This window comes from Triticum dicoccoides, chromosome 6B (genome assembly GCF_002162155.2).
Source record: "Triticum dicoccoides isolate Atlit2015 ecotype Zavitan chromosome 6B, WEW_v2.0, whole genome shotgun sequence".
Lineage (NCBI taxonomy): Eukaryota > Viridiplantae > Streptophyta > Magnoliopsida > Poales > Poaceae > Triticum > Triticum dicoccoides.
The window spans coordinates 7155933-7164801 of record NC_041391.1 but is presented as its reverse complement, the minus strand read 5'-3'; the positions used below and the strand labels follow the sequence as shown (position 1 = coordinate 7164801).

General features: G+C 46.5%; 1 pseudogene; it reads right to left on the bottom strand.

Annotated features, from left to right (window-relative positions):
* Positions 1–339: 339 nt before the first annotated feature.
* On the bottom strand, positions 340–8047 carry LOC119320512 (annotated as a pseudogene).
* Positions 8048–8869: the final 822 nt, after the last annotated feature.

The following is an 8869-nucleotide window of genomic DNA, read 5'->3' as shown; positions in this document are numbered from 1 at the left end:
TTGAAAGATCTTGTTGCGAGAATTCCAACGGTGAAAACGAATCTGAATTTTGACGCACGGTTTCAAAGATATGATTTTTTTAATTTTGAAAACCCGAAATGAATGCGCATGATTATGTTTTTATCAAACTGAAGGAAGCAGCGTGAATGCCTTTAATGCCACAACCACATGCACTATCAGACAAGAAATTAGCACATGCATGCGCTCGTGCCTGAAAAGCGTGCCTTCAATTTGAGAAATCTTTTTATGAGAAAATTCAAAGGCCGAGAAAACATTGGGATAATTTTTTTATTACTAGTACAACTCATTGGAAAACTTTGGAAACACATTGGGACGCGGCACTCGTTTTATGGACTTTATTTATTAGTACGTCCCATACATGTACGTATACAGAACTCAAGGAGGGGTTGTGGCCAAAAGCCTTGGCTTGAGCTTCTCCTCCGTGGTCTGGAACTTGAAGTTGTAGCTGTTGACGCCAGTGTAGAGGCCATCCGTCCTGCTAACAACCCGAGCTTTTCGGTCGGTGGACATGACGTCCCTCTGCTGGTAGTCGAAGGGGGCGTCGACGGCACTCCTCGTCGCGATGAGGCTGACGGTTACCTTGGTCTTGGGAGGCACGGTGACCTCGTACTCAACCTCATGGCTCACCTTCTTCTCCATGGTCTCGGCCCAGTTGTAGGCCCCGAAGAACTCGGCGGAGATGTTGACGGTGGCACCGAGGCCGAGCTTTGGGAACCCGGCTCGGAGCCTGGACTTGTACCCTAGCTTGAGCTCGAGGGTGGCGTCCCAGGTGCTCAACTCGACTCCTCGTAGGCGAGAGTGAGCGTCTTGATGTTCTCCTTGGAGGTGTCATTGACGGCGGCCGTGGTGGCCATGGTGATGACGCTGGTTTCGTAGATCCTGACATTGTTCAGCCTGTACTCGACGTTGTAGATCTCCCGGTCAAGGACGGGCTCCTCCACCCTGATCCGCGCGTCGGCGGTGACGCCCCTGCTCGTGGAGCCGCCGTTGAGGCAGTTGGTGATGCCGCCACTCGTCCTCCTTCTGAGGTAGCGTGTGCTCTGAGGATGCTGCGAAACCCCCACATCATGTTGTGGTGGATGTTGCGCAGGTGCATTCTGTTGTTGCTGCCGGGGTAGGTTATCTCGTGCGCCACCGTGGGGTCGCCGGGGTCGCGCGCCGAGAACTGGAGGTAGTTGCGGCCGCTGATGGTCACCCCGCTCAAGTAGAGGTTGTTGTCGCCCTTGAACACCACCAACCTTGGTAGCGGCCACTGATGCCGCTATAGATGAATATAGGTGGCAGAGGATTAGATCGTTGCAGGACGTAGACGTGTTCAAAATATGGGAGCGCCTACACGTCAGACATCTGATTTTTTTTCTTGGCATAAGTCACTTTTGCTCGCAGCCGTTGGATTAGGATTGAGCGGCCAAATCATCTACTTCCTCCTCCAACCCTTTTCTTCCCACGTCCAGTGTTCATCTACTTACTCTTTCTTCCCCCAAGGCAATCCAGTCCTAAACCCTCCATACCCCGCCCCTCCTCGCATGTTCGGCGAGCCCTCTCCGGCAACGCCTTACTTCTACAGTATGCTGCTAACACGACAATGCAATTAGAGTTCCTTCGACGAAACTGTTTGCGATGCATTAATCGCAAACAATGTTGTAAGAAAACCGTCAAAAATGATACGAACGGTTAGCGAATGTGGAGACATCAAACACGATTCAGATTACAGTTGTGTGTGTGAAACATAGCATACAATTCATTCGAATTAAGTGTTTGCGAGGAGCATAACAACAAAAATAGTCAGCAATATGAAGGTGTGTGCGATATACGACATACAGTTCAACCGGATGAACAGTTTGTGATTAGCCAACACAACAGAAATGGTCGGACAGATCAAGGTGTGTGCGACAGACGACATACAATTCACTCGGATGAACTGTTTACGATGAGCCAGGAGAACAAAAACAGTTCAACTTAACAAGATGCGTGTGATACGCGGCAAACAGGCAGCTCAGATGAACTGATGGTAAAAAATAACACAAACGTTTACAAGTGATAATATATTTGTGATACAAGGCAAACAGGTCACTCGGGTGAATTGTTTGCGATGATAAAAAATCACAAATGATTTGGTATAATAAGATGTGTGTGATACCCAATAAACAGGTTAGTAATCAGAATTGTGTAGTAGCACAGACCGGCAATAACACATATAATTCATGCTAATAAGCACATGATTCAGAAAATGATTGCACAAATTACTGTTCGTACTCATAAATAATCAACCAAACAACATAATAGCGGATAAACAAGGTTCAGAAAACAGCAAAATATAAACAATTACTGGTCGGCATTGTTACGGAGCTAGCCTGTTGGTGCGGCGATGTTGAAATATTCTCCGCATTGAAGCAAAATCCTCTCTCGGAAGGAAGTGTCGAGATTCGGGTCGGCGACGGCCATGTACTTGAACATTTCATAGGCCGGCCATCCGTCTGCTCCTACTCCATGAGAGTAGCTCCGGGCTCAGGGAAAATCCCGTCCACAGGCAAACACACGCATACGACGCGGCCTTGACGGACATGTTCTATGCGGTCGTAAACAGCAAAGGCATTTGCTGCGTGTGCTACTAGAGCTCTACCAGACCCTAAGGAGGTTGTCGCCCATACCACAACGAAATCCACTTGTGTCGCCAACTCCAAGGCAATGTCGGACTCATCATCGCGTGCCGCCCAGGCCGCGGCCTCAACCGCTCGTTCTGCGTACCAAATCGCGCTTGCCCCAAACCGATCTGCTGCAGCCGCTAACTCTTCCGCGCTTGCCACCAAGGCCGTCGCACCCTCGTTAGCGCGTACCGCCGTCGCAGGCTCCTGCGCGCTTATGAGCTGCATCTCCCCCACCTTCTGCGATGGAGAGGGTGGTTTGAGTTTCTGAGGACATGCGTTATATGGAGGATTTTGTGGAGGCGAGGACAGTGGGGAGAAGAAGGCCAGATTTGGGGGCTACCAGAGTAAAGAGACGATACAGAGCGAACATATGATATTTATGGTGTCCCTAACCCTTGGAGACAGTTGCTATAGTTGTTTCGTGTGCGATTATGTGTGTAGAATTTTTTTTTGAAAAATGCAAGCGAGTTGTTTGCGATGGCTAGTAGCATTGCACACGATGCATGGTGTGAGTACTAGTGCATGATGATTTGTAAGTTACAGATATGTGTCCTTATGTTAACACATGTGTGATAGCACATGACACAACATACAATGGTGTGCTGGGAATTGTGCGCTCCACTTAGTCTTCCCGCGCAGCCGCATGGATAAATTGTAAACCCCTCAACCCCCTAGCCAACTGCTATCTATAAAATCCAAAATAATGGCTGGCGGCGTCGACTAACTATTGATCCCCTTGCGAGCTAGTTACCCACAAATACCAGCATACCCCCAATAGCCGACGACATAATGGATTTGGGCTATGGTGGAATGGAGACTGGTGGCGCGATGGTCGGCTTGGCGGTCGACGGCCATGCCGCCGCCTCTTCCGACGACGGCCACAGGAAGCAGGGAACGTGGTACGAGCAAGTCGCCGGGTTAGCCAGGGTTGTCCTGGAAGCGGACAGGGATCGCCGGTGGGTGATACTGCTGGCTCGGTGAAGAGTATTGCGGATGGTGCGGGCGGCGGAGCAGGAACCGCGATGACGCAACACTACAAGAAATATGTCAACTTGTGACCACCACTATTGGTCACTGAATGGTCACAATTTTCCATTTGTGACCTTTTTGTGACCAAAACCAGAATGTCAAAAGCCGGCGGTCGTAAAATGACTATAGCGACCTTTCTTCTGGAATGGCCGTGGACGTTTATGACCAAAATATGTCTACTGTGGTGTTTTGGTCACTAGCAACCTCCCCAGTCCACGTAGGCATCCAGCATGGCAATCTGATGTGACAGAAGATTCAGCCCAGTCCAATTCGGTGTTTATATAGGCCGAGCCCATTAATTCAGCCCATTTACATTTTTTTCCTATGATTTTTTTTTCAGCTTCATGGACCAAGCCCAACATTGCAGCCTTTTTATTTATATTTTTCCTGTTATTTTTTACTAGCTACATGGGCCTAGCCCAACAATTCAACGTTTTTTATTCTTGGCCATTGTCTTTTATAGTCCATTTTTTTCGCCCTCAACCCTTTTATAGTCCATTACTGTATTGGGCCTCAGCCTTTTTACATTCCATATACTTTTTGGGCCTTGGCCTTTTCGTTTGCCCCACGGGTCATCTTTCCATTTCTCACACTTTGACAATAAACAAATGAAAAATATTTCAAATGGCAAGAGAACATATGAAACTGTAAAATGATAGCCAATATTAGCACCAAATATGCTGACTACTGTACAAATACGAAATGACAGTATTTACAATAGTGTTCATACAACCAGATATGCTGGCTACTGTACAACATAACTAGCACTACATTATTACTCGCTACTCTTTACTTTGTCCGGCTTCAAGCTTCTTCAAATTTCTTCAGCCCAGAGCTCATGCAAAGAGACGTAACCACACTTTTAGAGCTAGATCAAGGAACAAAATGTTTATTTGGTTGGGTCATGCTGCAACAATCACATACAAGCATAATTATAAGCACAAATACACCAATCATCTCAGTTCAAGCAAATCATCTATAGTAGCAAAGCATGAAAAAGGAAGCATCACATGGCAGGAATGTTTACAACAACTCAGTTGATGACTTCAAATAGGAATAATGTATAAAGTATAATACAAAAATATGAGAAGCTATCACAGTACAGAAATGGTATCACGGATATATATAGTTGATATATCACAGTACTTCAATGACAGATTGAAATGTTTTACTCAATGTATGGAACTCAAAGAACTTTTCTGGTTAGTCACCAGCATCGTGCATTTTACTCATACAAGTCTAAAAAAAACTACAACAGTACCTAACTAATGCTGCAAATTATATTGCCGATGCATACTTTGTGATGAGAAAAATGGTTAGATCATCATCCAATGACATTCAACATGTACGCCATACAAAAGAAACTGGCAGTTATCCCTCGATTGCTTGTTCAAGCTAGATTAGAGTTATAAATGAATGTTAAGACTGCCCCTTATATTTTATAGCTAGGATCACACATTGCAGTTGTAACCACAATGGGAACCTGATGAATGCACATTTGAACAACCTGAGACACAAGTTACAGAACAAGCTACTACCTGATGCTGATGCTGTCATACTACTACCTGATGTTGTATGGGAACCTCTCTTATCATTTGAACAAGTTACAGAACAAGCTACCGCACACATGTATTCACCGTCCTACTACCTGATGATGTGCTACTACTTCGAGGAAGAGGGGGAGGGAGATGGAGATGGAAATGCTACCTGTCATTGTAGGTCTATCATGGTCGTGCTTGGGACGGTCGGAGATGGACTCCCCCATGTTGTGTACCGTCTGGGTGGGCAGCATCCACCTCGCCCATCTCTTGAGCGCCCCGCCGATGATGCCCCTGAGCATGTTCATGCGGCCACTACACCACCCCCGCCCTGAAAACCAGCAAGACACCAAAAACGTCAGATCTGAGCCGTCCCTGCTATGCACACACATAGTGGTTTGCATCAATAATTCTTATAAACACATGAAACTAATCTTAGTTGTAAACTGAATAAACATATGCAAAGTTCAGACCGAATAAGGCAACACTATATACTTGCTGTGCGGGTATATATAATAAATCAACATTGTATCTTGCAAGTCAAGAGTTATCACAGAGAACAAGATACCATAAGATGAATGAAACTTTAGTTTTAATCGCAGGCATCTCCAGTTGAAGCAAGTTGTTACCCAATATGGTTTTAATCGCAGAAGATCTAATTAATAAAAATCGCATCTGCAGTTTACCTCGGTAGAATTGGTTTTAATAGCAGAACATATAATTGATAAAAATCAGTTTGTTGCTACTGTCATTGGAAAACTGTTGTGGATTTGTTTTGATACAGAAGATAGAACTGGTAAAATCTGTTTGTTGCAACTCTGTCATGGATTTGTTTTAATCGCAGAAGATAGAATTGGTAAATAATATCCTACTAGCATGTAGCGACTAAGATTTAAGCAGGTATGACAATCCATATGTTACTATTCCACAAAGACAGCAAAGAGATATTCTAGAGGTGAAGTAAATGGGGCGCATTTTGAGCCTGAATACAAGCACACGCCCTGGCCTACCAAAATGTCACCTTTCCCTACAGAGATGCCATGCTGTGGCTCCCATATTAGCCCACTAGCCAGACGGCACAACTACAGTAATTCAAATGACCCCAGTTATGTAGTTATGGTATCTTGTATCCTATAATTGCCAGTTTTATTAGATAAGCTGAGATAACAAAACATAAGCAAGGCGAGAACTGTTAGTTCTGGTATCTTGTATCCTGGCCTACCAAAATGTCACCTCTCCCTACCTGATGCTGTATGGGAACCTCTCTTACAAAAAGAAAGCCTTTCTACTCAGATGATGAAATGAAACCAGCATATAATTTCAGGAAAACACCAGTCCAAATCAGTGGTACCTATCAAGGGGTGGAAAGGCTTAACTAGACATGACTTGAGGATAAGGTATTCTAAGGTATGCAAGCTTCAGACAAAAGCTAGATACAGAATCACAGATAAGGGATTCTAAGCTATGCAAACTTCAGAGAAGAGGAACACCAAATGTACTCTGATCCACTATGCAGTAAACTGTCTTCCCATACAGCTCCTCCCTTCTTCTAGAGCTTTCTGCCCACCAACAATGAACCATGAATCTTACGGTAAAGAAGCAATAATATCAACTAGAAGCCCAATAGAGTCACATGTCCTATATATACCTCTAAATTTTGAAAGTTCCAATTGAACTCCTTTATCTTGTCAATGTTTTCCCATTGCAGGAACAGATATAGACAATCAATAAGAGCAAGCAGAAGTGCATAACACATAGTTGTCAAAATAATGCGCAACAATAGATAGGTATGTGCACAGACCTCGGTTCTAATGGGGAAGGCCGGCAACCAAAGATCCTCCTGAACACAGCAACACACCATAGGTCAGGATGAACGAAAAGCGATACAACTACATGGTAAACAAGGGACAATGCATTTATGCATACTCATGAAGTGGTCAGACACTTAAAATCATATAACAGAGCATCCAAAAGTGGTTATCAGGGTCAGCGATAGTAGCGTGGTCAAAGAAACTTCTGACCGACAGCTCTATCAAAACCATTAGCACATTATCTTGCAGGCCAGTGCGCGTGTAGCAGAAAATCGGCACTGCACTGATCGTCTATATCTGTTCCTAGAGTGGGAAAATATGCTGTGATTGGGCTGGCAAAAACATGCCCTGTAAGCCTCGCGGCAAAATCACTGATCGACAAAGATCGCCTGCACGACAAAGATGCATGAGAATTGAGAAGCAGGGGAGATTACCTTGTCCTGGTTCTCTCCGGACGGAGCAGCCTCGCTGCTCTGACCCACGAGGTAGCACAGCACGCAGGACACCACGCTAAGCGCTAGAGAAGCACCGAGAACGGCGAGGATGCCGTACATCCTCCCGCTCCCACTCCCCTCGGGCTGTCCTGGCGCCGTGGTTGACGGCGACGATGCGCCACCGCACGAGGCTCCGAGGCATCTGATTGCGGCGCGTAGCCCGCAGGCGCGCACGGTGTGGCGGCTCGCATCCCTGATCCTGAAGCTCTCGACGCCGCGCAGGCGCTCGGGCTGAACCGCGTCCTCTGCCGTGATGTCCCTCGCCCAGTCCGAAGCCGAGGAGCTGCGGGCCATAGTAGACGAGAGGAGTATAAGCACGTACGACGCCGACGTTGACTTTGTCGGAGGAGGGGTCGGCGAGGAAGGCCTCGGTGATGCCGAGGGGGGTCCTTTGGCGCCGGCTCGACGTGGCCGAAGAGCGACGCCATGTCCCACGCCGGGAGCTGGGGCAGCGGCAGGGCCCCGCGCCGCCGGATCACGGAGGCCGCGCGGCGGTACAGCGCCATGGCGGGCCGGCGAGGAGGGGGCGGAGGCGCCGGCGAGGTTCTTGGCCGGAGAAGGGGAGGAGGGGAAAGGTGGGAGGAAATCTGTGGGCTGGTTGCGGCGGAGAGGAGGGGGAGAGGCCGACGGCGGCAAGGTTTGGGAGGGAGACGAGGGGGTGATGGGATCGGGGATATGAGGGTGGTGGCGGCGATGTGGGAGACGAGGGGAGCGAGATCTCGATCGAGCGAGGAGAGGGGGGCTGCTAGGGTTTGGGCTGGGTTGGGTTGAGAGGGGACCTGAGAGACGTTGGATCCGTCGGATGTGGACGGTCCAGATCGGCTAAGGGGGTGATCTGCGTGAAGAGCTCTGATTGGTTCAGAAAAATTATGATTTAGAATAGTTTCTAAGTACTAAAACTAGGAGGGTTTTGTGAAGCAACTATCATAAATATTTTGCAAAATGGCACAACTAAAATTTTCTATCAATTTAGAGCATATTTTATGGATGATAGCCAGTTTGCATGCAATATTTTTATCTTTGTAGCTATTTTTAATCATTATTCGAGTGCCCAAAATGAGTTTTTTTGTGAAGGGCCTACCAAATAATTGTTGAAAAATTGTACCAAATCAATTTTCTAAAATAATAGGACATATTTAAACCACAATTTACCAAATTGTTGGGTGTGAGAAGTTTTGCTCCACCTCTGGTGAAAAAGACAAATTTCCGTCGATTCAGCTGGAAGCGGGTCAAATTTGAACTGGAGCTGCCTCATAGTTTGTTCTTTACTTTTTCCAAAAATCATTTCTAGGTACGTAAGTATCTATTTAATAAGAGAAACATCAAAA